The sequence below is a fragment of the Colius striatus genome, chromosome 10 (genome assembly GCF_028858725.1).
Source record: "Colius striatus isolate bColStr4 chromosome 10, bColStr4.1.hap1, whole genome shotgun sequence".
Taxonomy (NCBI): domain Eukaryota; kingdom Metazoa; phylum Chordata; class Aves; order Coliiformes; family Coliidae; genus Colius; species Colius striatus.
This window is the reverse complement of record NC_084768.1, coordinates 27970330-27988282: the sequence shown is the minus strand read 5'-3', so window position 1 is coordinate 27988282 and position 17953 is coordinate 27970330.

Sequence of the window (17953 nt, the reverse complement as noted above, 5' to 3'; positions counted from 1 at the left end):
ACTCCACAGCCTCTCTGGGTACCCTGTGCCGGTGTTTCACCACCCTCACTGTGAAAAAGTGTTTTCTTTTGTTCAGATGGATATACTCCTGAGCAAGCAAAGCAATGAGGGCCTGCATACAGCCAGATTTGGTCTGAATCTATCTGGTCACCTTGGAAATCCTAGTATTCATTCCTTTTTCCCTTGTTGATCTCTCTCCACGTGAGATTTGTCTACTTTTGTTTGGAGACCAGTATCAGCTAATTGAAGCAGTGGGTTAACAGCCTCAGATCTCCCAGAGATGCTCTGGCACTATCTTAGGGCCCAGCACTCGCAGGAAGTTCGCAGAGATTGTCTAGCAGTAGGGAGCCTTCCCAGGGCCAGCCTGATGAATTGTAAAACATGGTGATTACTGCCACCACCACCACCAAAAGACAGCTCTTTCAGTGAAAGAAAGGGAAAAAATAAAGCTCATGCCTGAAGATGTTATCATGCATAATTCAGGGAAGAAATCCATACTGCATTTAAAAGATTACATCTTATCATCCAGGGTACTTATTAGCCTGATGATTTAAAAGTACATGGGGACAGAGTCTTTCTTGCTATTCTGCACTGCCATCAGTGCAGTTGTGCTGATGAATGATTAGCCTCATTGCTCGGTTTGAGACTGAACTGTTTTTCTGATGCCAGAACTGGCCCAGATGGGATCAGGATGTACCCAAGTCATGGTGAGCAGTCCCATCCCTGCCTGGGTGCACAGTCTGTGGGGGTTCCCCAGACTGATGCCCATGGACCACTTCCTTCCTTCCTTCCGCTAGGTTTGGTTCAGTTTGTGGCAGTAACAAGGGGTTAGTGGTGTTTAGCTCCACTGATTATTCCCCTCTTCAGAAACACAGCACTCCTATCTTCCCAACAGCAGGGGAAAAATGCTTTGGGGCAGCCAAGGGCTAAATATGTTGGATGTGCTTCTCCTTCTCAAGTACAGAAACACAAGGCTAGTCTGTTCCACTGCTGTTACATATTGTGATCATTATTATTGCTTGTATTAACTCACCTACAGCTGTTTACCCAGAGGATTCACAATAACAAAGGACTTTGGCCTACATGCCAAAGAGTAAGGGATTAAAAAAATGACTGAGGGTTGTTGTTAGATTTAGGCAATCCCCTTTGTGTCATGGAAGCATGCAGACAGAACACTGACCACAGAAGTGCTGATGAGCTGATGTCAAAGAAGCAGCAATGTGCACCTCTGTCCCTCTCTGTTGTGCCTTCAGCCAAATCCAATGTTTTGAACCTACAACCTGGAGTCGAAACATGTTTTTCTACAAACTCCAGAGATTTGGATGCTGAAACAGTGAGGAGGTTGGAACAAAGTTCAGGCAAATTTACTCTAGACAGCACTAGTTGCTCTGGTGGCCCTTGATCATTTCCAAAGACAGGTTCCACTTGCCAGAACATGCCCTCCTTTTAATCTGGCACTTTTCATGCTACATATCACCCCAGTTCAAAACAAGGCTCGGGTTTCCACCTCTGTCCCCACACTGTACAGACTGCCACCATTTTTTTAAATCAACAAAAATTAGAGGGATTTTTTTTCTTTCATCCTAAGTCCAGTTACAGAAATTCAGAGTTGAAATTGTTTTATAAATGCCACTGACACCAGAAAAGGTGTCATTCAAACACCACGTGCCTCAGGCTGAAGGGACGGCTTGGCTGTGCCCATTTATTTCTGCACCATCACATGTGTCTATTATGTCTTCACCTCCATTATATCAGGAGGGAGGATAGTTGGCATTTATGGCAGAACTACTCCAGATAACCATCTCTGTACTTACCTGCAATGCCTAAACAGAATACATTCTTCTTAGCATTGTGGTTTGGTGTGTTTTTAGCTATATGGATGAAATAAGTGTAAAATTATGATGAAGTTGGGCAAGGAAGCTTAGGAAATCTTGATTTGTCATCAAAGATATCTAGAGATTGTCCTGGGCAAACACGATTAACCCCCAAAGGTGGTACCTACACTGATAATAGCAAGTGGCAGGGGGGTTTCTGTGTTTCTTCCTCTGTGTGGCTTCCCACACAACCTCTTGTCATCTCACAAATCCCCTGATCATATCGTGGGCATGGAACTAACTAATAACCTGGGGACTGTCGTGTTTACAGCCATTTCAGTCAGAAATCCTCAGATGGCTGGTTTGGGAAGTCTCAGGATGGATGTCTGAACGACAGCTCAGTTCAGGAGGGTGTACTGAACATGTAGTCTGAGAGTGTCAGAAAAGGAAGAATTTTGCAAAAAAATCCTTCTCACTTTTTTCAAGGTTGAGAGATATGAAATATCTGCATTTAACAGCCATTATTAATTACTGTTTACTCTCTGCCAACACTGCCTTGGGAGCATCTGCAATGATTAGCCAAGCACCCACTGCCATCAGTCAGTTGACTGCTGTGGCTCAGCTGTGGAATCTCATTCGCTCCTTAGCTCTGTGACCCACTTCTGTCCTGCTTCAAGTCACTTCAGCTGCCTGAGTATTGGGCCACCATGTGAGAAATGGATATTTCCTCACATTAAAAATAAATGTATAAAGTAACATTAGTATGAGGTCAAAATATCACGGCCTCACCTTATCCTAAATCTTGTAACATCAGTCCATAGAAGAACTGAGAGTTGCATTCAGGATTTCCTGGGTGAAGCCCCTGCTTTATTTAGAAGAACAGCAAAACTCATTCACCTAAAAGGACCAAAGGTTTCACTCAATCCTCAGTGCTGAACCACAACCTCTGCAAGGGCCTGAAGTTTTCTGATCAAAAGTTAAACCATGCTTCTCCATCTTTTTTTTTTTCTCACTCTCTCCCTTCTAGTTCTTAGTCAAGCCTCCCTGGACATGCTGTGTATTTTCCACTTGGCAGCTTACAACTCACTGCTCAACAATGTGGTTTTGCCAGAATCCAGCTTCCCCACCACAAGCACATATCTCCCCAGCTGCTTTGGCCGAAAATACCAGAGATAGCAGCCCAAAATGTACAGAATGAACAGGGGAGTCTTTATACTCAGTATAGTTTTGTGTATGGAACGGGGGATCACAGTAGGATATTGGCTTCCTTATGGCTGTGAGAAAGACTTTGTCCCCAATGGCATAACTTGCTCTAGTACTTTTTTCTTCAAAATACTAGATGGTAAGAAAATCTTCCTTTGTATACCCAGGCTATTGATACTGCAGCTTAAGCTAGAGGTGGATAGTTTCTGTTTCAAGCCTTAGGGGAAAAGCAGCATTTTCATATTTCAAAAATTCAGATTTTTTAAAACCATTTTCAATGATAAAGAACAACTTAATTAAAAAAAAGACTGAGATGTTAAATCTCTTTTACATACAGTGCCTGTCAGTACTCATGCTGTAAGCCTCCTCTGTGTTCCTTCCACAGGAGGATCCAAACCCTCATGCTCTCAAAAGCGTATCTTCCATCCACGTGTGCTGGTCTGCTATGGGCAGGCGTGTGAAACATGAAATCAATGCCAGCTCCCTGTATGGACCAGTCCTGACAGCCCCTGACAGCCATGCTGCTGCAGTGCAGCTCATGTTGGATGCCCTTGGAACTTCGCTCAGAGCTACCAGATGGGCAAGAACATGAGAGATGACAAGTGCCCCTCCATGCCCAAGCGGAACCACAGAAGGATGTGTTGTGTCTGATCCAAAATCTCCTCTTATACACCACCAAATGTCCAGTCCATCATACACTTACCTCCAGAGAAGGGGCAAGACGAGGGCTGGCCAGTTCTGTGAGGCCTCTGTGGTTTTGGCAAGCCTGGCCCTTGGTGCCTGGAGGTGACCTAGTTGTATTTCTGGGGTGATCCCGAGGCAGCTGGGGGGCTGTGGGCCATTCTCCCCCCCAAATGGTGGGTGCAGGGTGCACCTGCTTCTGCAGACAGACGGCTCCTGACTGCTGCTGTGGTATCAGTACACGCATTCCTCGTAGCCCCGGTGAAGTTACTCTCTGCTATTAAACCATGGCTATGGATCACTGAATACTGATATTAAAGCACAGGGAAAAACTTAATCAACTCTGGCAAAGTGCTTTGAAATCTTTTTCTGCGCTAGGGAGAGAGAGACTTTAAGGGGACAGAAATCAGCTCCTTTGCAAGCCATGTCAAATGTTTTTAGCAGCCTTCAGTACAAAAGGAAATGCAGCAAGCTCTGCTTATGAATCACTACCAACCAGCACATGCCTCTGGCTGCTGAGGAAACGGGTTTCACTTTTATGAAAAGAGGCAGACACAAACACACACACACATATATATATAAAGCACACACAGACAGACACACGTATAATCTAAGAGGCAAAGAGGGAATCTCTATCTGCATTTGCAATATCTTCCTTCACCAGGTAAGGAAAGCATCTTTTTTCCCTTTAACAGGGTGCTGTACACACATTGTTTCCTCACAGTCTGTCTTTGGGTTAGAGGAGTTCACAAGGTTTTTTTCAGCAGATGTGTTATTCAATTACTTCAGGGCTTTTCCATTTGTAATATTATGAAGCAATGATAGCCAGCAGACTTCACCTGTCTTTTAGAGATAGCCAGCCTGGTAATTTTAACTCTGCCCATTTTATCCACACCAGTAAATCTCTTAACATGGTTATAGAGAGATTCCAATTTTTGTAGAACCTTCTCCCGGGAATTCCTGTATACAATATTGCCATAGTCTGTAATGGACATAACCTGTGATTGGATTAATGTTTCCCTAGTGAAGAAGTCAAAGCATTTCATGTTCCTATAACTGGTTTGCAGCTCTGCAGTAAAGGTCTTTGGTGTGGCAGAGAAAATAATTGCAAATGCAGCCCCAATCAGAATATATAATCCCCTCACAGCAAGGGTCCTTTTCAGTGCAGCTAGACTGCCTGCACGGGGGTCTGTAGTGGGATTTTCTTGTCAGGAGAGCAGAAGGCACAGAAAATAAGTTAATTCTGGCATTTTAATATTCATCAGCCAGTTCTGTACAAAGGGAGGTAAATACATTGCTGCTGCACCACGGGAGGGCCTTCCAGCTCCTCAGGCACAGAGTGGAAACAGGTAGGGCAAAGCAACAAGGTTGTGGTCTCTCTGTAGGACGAACCCTCCATTTGTGCTCAGATAAACATATGTCTTTCTTCTTAAGAGTAAATACCATCCTGTCACATTATATGCCCAGTTTCAGACCCATACTGGCTTCTGAACCTTTCAAAATCCCTGGTGTTACCTTGGACCCAGGCACAAGTGACTAGTAAGAAATTACTGCTGAGCATACAAGGTGCATTACTTACATCCAAGACACAGCTCATCTTCTCCAGGAGGAAGAGGCTCATGGCAGGTCAGAAGTAGGCTCTGAAGCAGCTTCATCCAGCTCCAGTGGAGAACTGCAACACTCTTGTGGGAGGAAAGTGAAGCAAAACCAAAGGTCTCATATTTTCATTCCCCATGTTAGTCCCCCCACCAATAATTTGTGAGGTGTTGTGTGCACATCATGCACACTCTGCTATGACAAAGTGCAAGCCAGCAAAGACCTCACAGTGCAAGATACAGACTGTCGTCCCCAGCTGGTCAGGGAGAGCTTTCAAAGAAACATGGCTTATTGGTGAACCTGAGAAGCAGAAGTGGTTCTCTGAAGAAAGTCCAGAGTCAGCTCTGCCTACAGGGTTCAGAGAAGTCACAATCAGGATATCAGGGTGGAAAAAAAGGGTAGAGGCTGCTGTGGCTGTGGGTCAACCAGAAGGCACCAGAGACAGACAGGAATGAAATGGGAAACAAGTGCAAAGAGTTTGAATGTGATGTGTTGGAACAGGGATGAGGAGACTAGGCTCCAGAATGGGCATGCTGCCCAGCTGAGGAGCAAGGCAGATGCTCTTGGCAGATAACCTTATGTTTGGATGTTTTGGTATTGTTAGGCAGGTGGAGAGGATGGGAAGAAGATTACCAGCATGGGAGTTGACAAATGGGATGTCATCATTTCCCATATGGGTAACTGTCTCCAATCTGTCCAACTAAAAGCTTGGGATATCTCAGCAGAATGGAAGCATCTCTGGCAGAAATTAGCAGTCTACATGAGGTCTGTACTGAGACCTGAAAACTGCATGCTGTGGCACAGTTGTGGGTGGCAGGAGACAAGTAAAAAGTACAGAGAGTGATCTCCAGGAAGGTCCAGTTGTTAAATCTAAAATGCAAAGATCAACTTTTCCACATAAGGTAGCGGGAGCCTCTGACAGCAGGACAGCACAAGGGCTTCCTGGAACACACTGTCCACATCTTGGTTTTGAAGTTTGGGGGCCTGAGAGAAGGAAGAGATGAAAATGAAACAACACACTCATTCCACAGCTGCTTTAATACTTTATTCATATTTCTCAAGTAGACTCTTTAGCAGCCAAGCAGGTACCTGAAACTCTCATTTTATATATCTATACGCATATATAGAATAATTCAAAAAGAAATAAAGAGTTCTGCAAGTGTTTTTCCAGTGGATGTGCAGAAGGAACATGATCACTGCAGTAAACCAACTTTGAGAGTCTTCCACTAAAACCCTATAAAACCCAACAATAGTAATAAATTAGCACTAGATTAATTCAAAGGAGAACATATCCCCCTCTGCATAACTTCTAATCCATATCTCCAAGAGGTCATTTTAATTATCACACTGTCACTGCTATTCATGACTCTGCTTTTGGAGACAGAGAGCCAGCAGCATGCCTTTTGGATGTCTCAAAATTTATCATATGAAGGCATTTTTTGTTTTTCTCCCTAAAAACATGTGCAGTTTAACTCCCTCACCTTAAAATACTGACAACATCAGGTTTGTTTGGTGTTTTAAACAATTTTCTTTCCAGTGGGATATCTCTGTCTTGTTTTTAACCAAGTTCCCCTTATCAGAGAAAAGCTACCTAATGAAAGCTCAGCTAACGGGTGGCTAATGCACAGATACAATCAGCTCGTGTTTTGTCAGATCTCCAGTAGCTTGTCCTTTTTCAGAGGCATGCAAAACCTGACTCTTTGTTTTGACTTATACTTGCTCACTCTTTCTGGCTGCAGTAATGCCAACTGGAGGGAGACCATGTGCCAGTGGCTCCTAGGAGCCCATACCTTTTCTTCTCACACCCAGGCAAGCATGAGTACACAGCTGAGTCTGTCTCTGTTCCTACATCATGGAGCTCAAGTCCTAGGAAAGAGGGGAGGAGCAACCAGCCCAGCTCTTTTACTAGAGAATGAAGTGTCTGGGGCCACTGCTCTTAGGTCCACTCCACACCAAAAGGAATTCATTCAGTCTTGTTTCACAAACCTTTCTTCACTCTCAGTCTGGTTCATCCTTTCCCTCTCTATCACTGGGTCTTGGCACCTTCTCTCCTCCAAGCTACCACTACAGCCCAACTCCTAGAGAAGAGGGTGAAGAGAATCTGCTTCTAAAGGCTCCTGATGGGTTGTCAAGATGCACCCCTAATGGCACTCTCCCATCCCATCTCCTGGGAGACACTCAGACTCCCCTCAGGGTGATCTTTTACTGTCCAGTGTGAGAACACTGCCCTCATGCTTCAAATCCACATCACTGGCTAATGCTTTGGTTACCCACACACAGGAGACAAGACTACCTACTGACAGCAGCTTTGAGCAGAGATTTCACGTGCTGTTCATGTAATGGGAAGGTAGTGATATTTTACTTGGGATTTCTTATAGGAGTGGCCCAAGACTGCTTGTCCTTTTCCACATGACCCCTAGCTCATACTGCCTCAGTTGTCCATCTGCTGGGAAGTCCAGTCTTTCTAGACCCCATCCAGTTTTTGCTGGAAGACCACAGTTCCTTCCTGGTAGACAGGTCTTGCAGTGAGTTTCATGCCTGCAGCCTGAGCATAACTTTTCTCACATGACCCCTTTCCTTAAATGATCTGATAGAAGAGCAAAAACACTTAACCATGCAGTAGATGATAAACAGCACACTGAGGAGCGCCTGCCTGACTCCCAGAAGATATTCATCAGGCTCTCTTAATGCAAGCTAACAGGGCTGGCACATGCAATTGGCATAAGAGCTTCTGAGCCTGACACTAAAAGGGGAGACATCACATCGTACAGCAGGGGAGCCAGGACTCCCTCGTTAGCTCATTGTATGGATTACCCCTTTAAAGAGAGATAGTGAGGCTGGTGGAGGAAGGGGAGGCTCTCTCATTTTAACAAATAGCTTTTCAACCACTGCAAATGATTTCTGTAAATCTATTGGGTCACTCTTTTTTCCCAGAGATGAAGGGGAAAAAAAAGACTAAAAGAGAAAAAAACCCAGAAACCCACAGACCTAAAATTGATTCACCATCTATAAATAAAAAAGAATCAGTGGTACATTTTTTAGTGAATTTCCCTCTCCCTCTTTCCCCCTTAAACTATTTGTTATCTCAGAAATACTTGTCTGGGAAAAAATGAAGAGAAACGTTGTTGGTTCCAGCACACCGCCTGCTCCTCCGGCCTTGCCCCAAGACCAGCCTTCGTCTCCTCTCCTCTCATCGTGTGGGCAGAGATGGAGCCTTCAGATGTGCCTGGCTCCTCTTCTCTGGCTTGCCAACAGTGTGGCTGTTGCCTTGGCCTCGCTGGGCAGTGCATTTGAAAAGCGTTGGTTTTTCCTTCCTGCCAAAGAAAGAAGCAGAGAGGGGACGGGCGCTGTGAAAGGCTGTGGTGTTCCCGCAGCAGCTACGCACCGTGTGGCGTGTGCTTCAAGGAGAAGCTGGGGGTAAAAAGTCTCACAGCAAAGTGCATCTGCAAGAAAGGCTTTATCTGCTTGAGACAAATTAGAGATGGTTAAATACCAGCTGGTGCCATCTTCCTCTGGCCAGAGCAGGGTTAGTCCTTCCAGGAGACTTCAACGGCTTTACGCTGCCTCAGAGCTCTCCAAGAGAAACGCCACAGCTTTGCTTTGGGTAATGCACTTACCACTGTTCAGGCTTGCCTGAAACTCTTCATTTCTGGTCATTAACAGCCCTCATGTCACTGTGAGCATTACCTTTTGGGGCACGTGCCACTCCCAGGGCAGCTGTGTTCTGGGGTCTGCTCCTGCTGCCGGAGCTGTTCACAGCTGGGGCCAAACCCTTTGGTGACAGTCTCCCACAGAACACCCCCTGCCCAACACACGATGCCAGTGCTTCCAGTTGCCAGGCAGTGCCTTCAAAGAGTCCGCTGCAATACTGCTGTCTCTCCCATTAACTCCAGTTATCCAATAGCCATGCACAACATCAGTTGCCATTATAGTTTGGAGTGTTGTATTTCCAGCTCACCTTTCGGACTCTAGTCCTAGCAGAGCAGTGGGAGTGAAACTACTGACCTCCAAAGGAGCAGAGTTATGTTAAATACAAAGTACTTGTGCAGTGATGTCCCAGGAGCTCACAGGCTAAGAACCAAGCTCCTCACAGCTCAGCACCACAGAAACAGCTCCTCAGCTTCCCCCAGCTTGTCTGGGGGAACAGGCCTGCTTTGCAACACTTCAGTTCCTGGCATGTCTCTCTGCTTGTTCCCCAGACAGAGTGCTGCTGGGTGTGTGTTTACAGTGTGCATGATGAATGTTTGTTACTTTTAAGGAAAAGCACAGAATAGGCTGATAAAAAAGGATAGAGATGTAACATTTCTATTCTATTTACTTATATAGCCTCTTTGTTTAGAGGTCTTAATTAAAATCCATCTCATAGCTTCAAGCTCTTGCCACCTCTCCTCCCTCCAGGTCCTGATACATTTGTGTTTCACAGCAAGAGACTTGGCTTTCATGAGAGGCTGAATGACAAGGGTCCTGCAGCACCATCCCTCACTCAGGGACACTTGGCTAGCACCTGGTGATCCCAGAGCCAGGAGCTTCACCTCACAGCCTCAGAATCTTCACGTCATATCTGCCAGCACTGGAGCTGCAAAGGTGCCTCAAAGATAAATACTGGGACCAGGAGCCATAGGAAGCAAGTCCTGTCTGCCTGCTGGCAGCCAAGACAGCCCTACAACCCAGCCTGCACACTGCCAGAGGAGATGAGTCCCTCTGCACTCACCTCAGCAGCAACACCTCTGAGCAGCCATCATCATCCGCCCTCTGTGTATGAAGCTCCAAACCCATGGTGCTGCATCTCCCACTTATCTTGGCAGAGAATGAATTACCTTCCCTGGCCAAGCTGGCCACACTGCTGCTGGAAAAGCAAATAGACCTTTTGATGGCTTCTCCTTTGTAAAAATGGCAAAGTCTGTCCCAAGGCACTGTCAGCCCTGCTCACACTAGCCAAGGGGCTCCAAAGAGCCTTTTGGATGTCCACTCAGATTGCTCCTGACCCCCCAACACCTGCTATGCTTTCAATATTCATTCAGATACCCATTACAGCAGGACAGAGATGAAGAGGGTCCTCTACCTGTTCCTGATCTACTATTTATTCACTCAGTCTGCTCCTTCTAATATCAGTCACCTGTATTGGCCTCAGCAGCTGGGGACCTAGGCCAAGCTGGAGTCAGTGCTGAACCAGTTCATACTGAGACACAAATGCAAGGAAGGAGATGACCTATCCATACACAGTCATCTTATGAAAAGTGAGCAACCAAAGGCAGCAGACTTGGGGAGAACTGAAAAGTGTAGAGATGGAAACCCAGGTTTCTTGATTCCTCCACTCTGACTCACTCCAGAACAATTGGGCCCCTGCAAACCTGCCTGCCATAGCTACACAGAGAAACCTGAATTCCCCACCATGCAGGCGTGTGTTTGTCACTGCTTCTGCTTTTATTTGCAGAAGGAGGTTTGAAAATACATTTTCAAAGAATTGAAATAATGTAGAGACAGGGGGTGAGCAGGGCTTAGAGGCTTTACCTCCACCAGCCCTCCCCTCCTCACCACTGCCACAGCTGCCACCAGTTCAGCATCTACTCCATCCCCACAGTTCAACTATCAACCTAAGGCACAGTGGTATTTTGAAGAGATAAACAGAGACAAAAATAAATAAATTGGGACCCTGGGAGGGAGACCTGAAAGGCACACTGAGGCGAGAACAAGCACGTTCTCTGGTTCTGCTTATAATTACATTGACATCTTCCTAGACCACACTGGAGACCCAAACACAGCAGCAGCTGTGGTCCAAGCAGAGGATCACGCAAAACATCGGAAAGCCAATGAGGCACTCCATCCCTTGCCCTGGGGCTGCATCAGCTCTGCCCATGTCACTGCTGACAGCCTGCCTGCCTTCCTGCTCCAGGGTAGAGCCAGCCACGGCACCATGAAACCTCCTTTCTTTTTCATCGTTTGGGTAACACAGAAAAAGGAAACCCTGTCGAAAGAGGAAACCCCGTCTAACCAATAGCACTTACAGGTGGCATTTTTAGACACTGGCCTTTTTTAACAGCCATCCAGGCATCCACTGAACTGAAACATCATGAGTATCAATCGCTCTGTTCACATCAGGTACTTGTGACAAAGTGTTTTTTTGGATGTACAGCCAAACTGACAGATCAAATCCCAGCTCTGCTGTGTGCTCACCGCACATACAACAGTTAATCTTGCAGCCGTGCAAACTTTTGCAAATTGGAGTCTCAGAGGCATAGCAATTACAATACCAAATTTATACCACATTTCGCAGTCAACTAATTGTACATCCAAAAAATCACCACTTGAATGAGCTGAATACATTCACCTTTACAGCTGAAAAAAAACCCACAAACCACTACATGCTTGATCTCAACACAGTTTTGAGTTACAGAACCCCATGGGAAAAAGATGCCAACCTCTGATTTCAAGAGCAAAATTACTTCTATCTAAATACATCAGATGCATAATTCACATTGAGGTCTCACTTCTTGGTGATGCTCTTTTTTTTTACATTCTGCAAAATGGAGATACTGCTTTACTTTCTGTAGCTCACCCAGCCCATCTGCAGGAAAACAAGCCCCATATGCATATACTCCAAATGTTCACGTGTTCACATCTAAGCCAACTGTGTCTAGATTTCTAATTGTTAGGAAAACTTAAGCCTTAAAAGGTCTTCAATGGATCAGCAGTCTTACACACCTGGCTAGTGTTTTAGACGAGCTGAGCTTTGCAAGGCCACCACACTTGTGCCACTGTGGCGTATTGAGCTCTTTCACACGGGCATTTCTTGGCTCTTGTTTCTGTCTGGTGAACCAAGTTGAGGTGGGGAGCTATGGATTTGAGTTAGTGACATTGCAGACAGTGTATTAAACAGGGCAAAGGAGAAGACGATTTGTGTTTAAATCGCCAAGGAAAGAGAAAATGAAGTTATCCAAGCCATGTGAGTGGGATCAAAAATGAATCATCAAGGCTGGAAAATGGCTAACCTCTGATCCCTGAAGCCAAGAAATCTGGCTGCTGTCATGTAGCTGCTGATCTAATTCTTACACTTTCCCCTCCATACAGAGGGGACACGGTTCCTTTGCGTCCATTGTAGCTGAACAATCAACGCCTGATTACTTCAAATACTTCACTCTCAGGGATGCACAATTAACCAGGCCCAGATTTGACACTGCAAGGGGAGCACAGTATTTCCTGAGAATGTCTGACAAGTTTCAAATGTAAAACACACAAATCAAACAGCCCAGCAGATAATGATGGCCAGTGCCCTGGCAGATAGATAATGTCCGTGCTCCAAAGCAAGGGCAATTAGAAGCAATAAAAACAAATTTGAAATGTTAGAGCAAAGGTCAGAAATCCTCAGCCATTACTACAGGCTTGCTCTTTTTGTTTTCTTTTTTTCCAAGCAGTCACCTATTTGCAGCAAGTCAGCCAAATGACCACCACCTGTTACAGCAGATTATTATTTCTGGGCCACACAAACCCCACTAATGCAGTGAGCGGAGAATCTATCTGAAAATCTCATCAGGTCCATACCCTGTATCCCTGCCTTTCTGAATGCAGGGGTAAGTCTGTGCTGCTTATTGAGAAGGCAACATATTAGACCCTGCTTCCCAGGAGAGTTTGCAGATGTCTCTGCCACAGAAGGGATCCTGCTTCTTGTCCATCCTTTGATTCCTGCCCTCCTTCCCCAGCTCACTGCAGCAAGGCACATTGTGGGGACACCAATGTGATTCAGTTACAACCATCACTGTATATCTTTACTGACCCCGGAGCAGGAAGAAGCACTGAGGATGGAAACAGGATTTGTCTTGTCTCACATCCTCCTGTTTCCTAAGGAGCAGTAGGACAATAACGGGTTGCACTTACCTGGTGAGATGTAGCAGAAAATGATGGTCTCTTGAGCTTGTTCAAGTTAGGAATGTGATACTGGGATTAATGTGCTATGTACATCAGACATTACCCATGTCAGAGCCCCCTACACATAGTAGCTGTCTCTGCTTTCAAAGCAGAGTGCTCTATCCTGCTCTTTAGAAATACAGGGAAAGCCCAGACAGGGGTGAGGCATGAAGTGACACAGATGCTGCAAATCTGCTTACCAAGCCTTGGCTTCCTGAGAACAACAAGCCCAAGTAAGGAAAGCAGGAGGGTGTCTCCAGGCGTGTCTATAAAAGGATGCCTGGGAGAGCTAATCCAAATACATTTAGGATGTAAATGTAAAGCTGATTAGTGAAACCACAGTAAGCTCCTGTGTGGATATGCTCCTTCAGAGTTAAAGTAGCCATAATTCAATTTATTCATTTAGCTCGTTTCCAAAAGTAAATTAAGGTAGAGTAAATTAAATTAAATCAGCTGACAGCACCTTCGTTTGAAAAGCATTGTTAACATGAACCCAATCTACTTCATACAGTAACACAGATTATTTTCTCCTGCTGGGCCACCTGTCAGGCACACTGGCTGCCTGGGCTAGTCCTGAAGTATTTTTATACACCCTCTGTTCAGGGACTGTCTGAAAGCAGGAGCAAGCCAGAGGTGTATTTGGCTGTTTGCTTGCGCTTTAGTGTGTGTGTACTTGCTTAAATCCAGGGTAAAATCCTTCCAGCCGGCGTTCTGGTTCTCGAGTGCCTGACAAGGTAATTGCTGTAATGTGGTATTTTGGTGAAGCCCTCTGCTGGGAGCTGGCCAAGCACTGCAAACCTCCCCAAACTCTGCCAATGGATCCTTTTGCATTGAACCCACGCAAATGTGTCACCGTTTAAAACCCGAAAGGTTTTCTTTCACAAGAGCTACAAGTATCAAGAGTTGCATAAAATGTGCAGACGTGTGTGGGAGGGAGCTGACAGATTATAATTACCAACAGAGAAAGGAGAAAAAACAAAAATTAATTTTTGAGGCAAAACATATCATTTGCCTTTAAAGCATAGTAATGCTCCCATTACTGACACGATTTACAGCCCTGGAAATCAGCTGGAAGTTGACTCCTCAGCAGTTTGGAGTTGGGGTGGGGTGTTTTTTTCATGTTTCTTTTAAAGGAGCACTGGCCAGCATGGGGGGATAATGCAAGGGGTTTGTAGATGATCACACAAGCTTTGTACTGCTTGAACTTGCAGGGAGCCAGGTAAGACAGGCTGCAGGGTGATGTTTCTGTGCTAACTGGTAGGACTGTGTGCAGCCCTGGCCAGCCCTGCCAGTAAGGTGGGGAAGACTTTTACGTACAGTCTGGTCCCACTTGTCCCTACAAATACGTCACAGCTATAGGTCACCCATGGACCAGCTTCTGGTGAAATCCCCAGGAAGGGGAGCAAATCATTTACTTTGTTGTGTCTGCACAACTCAACAGGCATTAACAGCCACATCTATGATACTGGCACCATTTTGGTGCCTTTGGACTTTCTGGGAGCCCCTTCAACCCCCCTCAGGTCCATAGTAGGGTGAGATTCTGATGTTAGAAGTAGCCTGGGGAGGTAAAGAGCTCACCTGTGTCTTCTGTGGGCAAGAGGAATGGCCAGGCCCTTAAATGTCTTCAGCATTGCTCTGGGGAACTTCTCCTTGAAGACCCAATTCAGTTTTATTTTGCAATAACAAAAAACCTCCCACAATTTAAAAACCAGGGAGATACTGAATTTGATCTTAGTAGCAGTGGCAGCCTCTCAGTGCAGCTGAAATCTGAGCTGCTTCCTTGCCCACATGTTGAAGAACGTGTAGTTTGTTTGGCCCTCTCAGACAATTCATTCAAACCAGTTTGCTAACTGGGTCATATTTTCCAGTGCTAACACATGCACATGCCCTGTTTACCAGAGCCTCAGGAAGGAATGACAAAAAGGTGTCCAGCAACATCTCCTTCCATGTGAGATGAGTTGTGAGAAGAAAAAGAAAAGGTGCCTGATTTTCCTTTCTCTCACTTTCTCAGTGTTGCAGTGCTGCTGTGCTCTGGAAGCTATGGAGCATTTCACACCTGTCTTACACCGAGATCAAATTTGGTCTAGAACATTTCTTCTGCTCTCCACTTAACCACTGTTAATGGTGGGGGAAAAGATGACAAGAGAGTGATTTAAATTTAGGAGAAGTGAGATGGGGCTGGGAGCAAACAGAATCACCGGAGAATAACAAGCAGCAGTCATAAAGCAGACAAGTGGCTTCATTCCCAGCTCTCACGTCGGTCATGGCCAGGCCAAAGAAGGCACTACCAGAGGTAAGTAAAACCTCAAAAACCCTGAAGGCAGGGCTTGAAAGTGTAGAGAAGAACATCTCAGATCTAGTGGTAGGGAAGGAGCTGCACACAGCATGTGCCAGAAAGTAGCAAATCTGTGGGATGGTATCAGGCTGAGCCTGTAAGACCACATGTCCTCTGGATAGGGCTCTTTACCATTGAGATGGGGCTCAAAACTTGAAAGGCTGAGTTCTGGCAGAAGTGCCTCTCGTCAGGCTGTGCCCATACAGAGGAAGACATTCCTCAGGTCCACCCAACATTATGCAGATGACGGTGCCCATGGCCTCTGAGGGTGATGGGACAGTCCCATGGGCCCGTCCAGCCTGTTGAACAAGCGGCTCTGAACACATACATCATCATTAAGGCTGCAAAGTTATGTAGCAAAAAGAGGACTTGCCAGAATAAAGGCTGTCAGAGTGATTTTAATTCGACCTCCTGGCAGATATGCCTTATGATGTAGTCTTTAATTACCTCATCACAGACTATTTCTTCTTCAACAAGACTACTGCTTCATTCAGGGCACGATGGATGGACAGCAATTAATGAAGGGCCAGTCAATATTTTTTCTGTCCTCTTTTTGTTCAGTGTGTGGCCTCAGGCATGACATCAAATCCCTGCTCTTAGAATTATTCATTTTCTCCTGGATTTTTCTCTCATGTGTATCAGTGCAGCAACTGTGAGCATCCCACATGGGAAGGAATTTCTTTTCCAATGCTCTGAGAAGAGAATCTGGGTTTTACCTACAGGAAAACGTGGTGCAGTTATGAGTTGCAGAATGCTCCAATAGGAAGGGGCAGAAGGTATTTTTCAGGGTACCCATATTGTGTCTGTTCAAAGCCCAGCTCTCCTAGCCTCAACCAGCGCCACAAGCACTCAGCACTTCTGTACTTTGAACTCCAATGTGTCCAGAAAATGAGAAACATGGAACTGGTGGCTCTTGGTGGTTTAAAGAGGCAACAAGCTCCTTTGATGTCTCTGAGCTGGAGCAGGGCTCTGCTGCACAGTCAATAAGCCAGAGTGAAGAAACAGCAATGCTAATGTGGGCAAAGGGGTGGACTTAAGCAGCACAAGGTGAATGGCATTTGCAGATTTTTCAGCAAAAAATCTGTTTTCCTACCTTAAAAGCTGTACCCTGCTTTCTCTTACAAATTTTTCACCTTTTAGCAAAGATTTCAGTGGATGAAATTCTCATTGTCCACCCAAGCAATCTTAACCTTTACTCTGGCACAAGTAGAACAAGGTGAGTGCAGGACCGAGACTCAGTGAGAGGAAGAGCTCCCTGTGCCACCGGCAGCATCAAAGGGAGCCCCACTCAAATGCTTTCCAGTGAGTGCAGTGGGAGCAGAGTTTACTGGTCCCTGAGCAGCTTAAAAAGGACAATAACAAGAAGAGAGGGAGGGCATGAACCTGCATTGCCACCTGACAGCCCCTTTCTGCAATGTGCTCTCCTGCTCTATGCCCACTTAACCCAACCTTAGAGAGATGCCTTTGTATCCAGGACAGACGTTCCTGAGCCACTCTGAAGGAAGTGCTCTCTTCTCCAGCAGCTCCTGTAGGCAGCACAGAGGTGCCAGACTAAAGTCTGTTAGAAATCCAGAGACGTATCAACTTGTCTCCAGAAACATCCAGCATTTTCAGCAAGGTTTTTAATTCATTAGCTCACACAGGAAAATAGCCTAACCTTCCTGCCCTTCCCAGCTGAGTCACTGATGCTTTCCTATCTCACAGCAGACACATCACCTTCAGGAAAATAATTGCTTAGCGTGCTGATAACAGCAGACCTTATCTTTCTGAACTGGGTGTTTGTTTAGCATCATGAGGTCTTCCCACAATGAGGGCTGCAGGAAACATTGGAGCTACTATTTGAAACAAGTCCTGACCTTTTCTCTTGCAGGTTGTGGGAAGCTCTGCATGGCCATTGGTCTGAACTCCTGAGGAACTGGGGGAAGGTTGGAGGAAGATCAGCCAGTGGGAAGGGGCTGAAAGGTGCTGTGAGGGCCTGGGTGAGCTGTGGTGGGAGAGAGGGTGCACAGGAGAATATCCATGTTGGACGGGGAAAGGATAAAGAAAGAACTGTTTAGGAAGTAAAGACAGTGCTTATAAAAAACCCCCACCTTTAAGCATTTGATTTTCATGTCTGACCTTTCTAAAGAGTCAGTGCACAGTTCAGAGGTCTTTTCAGGGATCTGAGCTATTTGGGAACTTGAAGTTTGCCCAGAGGTTCCTCTGATTACAGTAGGACCAGAACCTTCTAAGCTTGATGTCTGCAGCCTGCATCTGTGAACACCTCCCCTCGTTGGTGAGAACACGTTTGGAGGGAACAGGATTGCTCAGTGCAACCTGAGACAGAGGCAACCACCACAATGATGGGTTCAACATGAGTTTCTAGCAACCAGCCACTCAGGGACAAAACACAGTACCCCTACTGCCCCCTACCCCTGAGCTG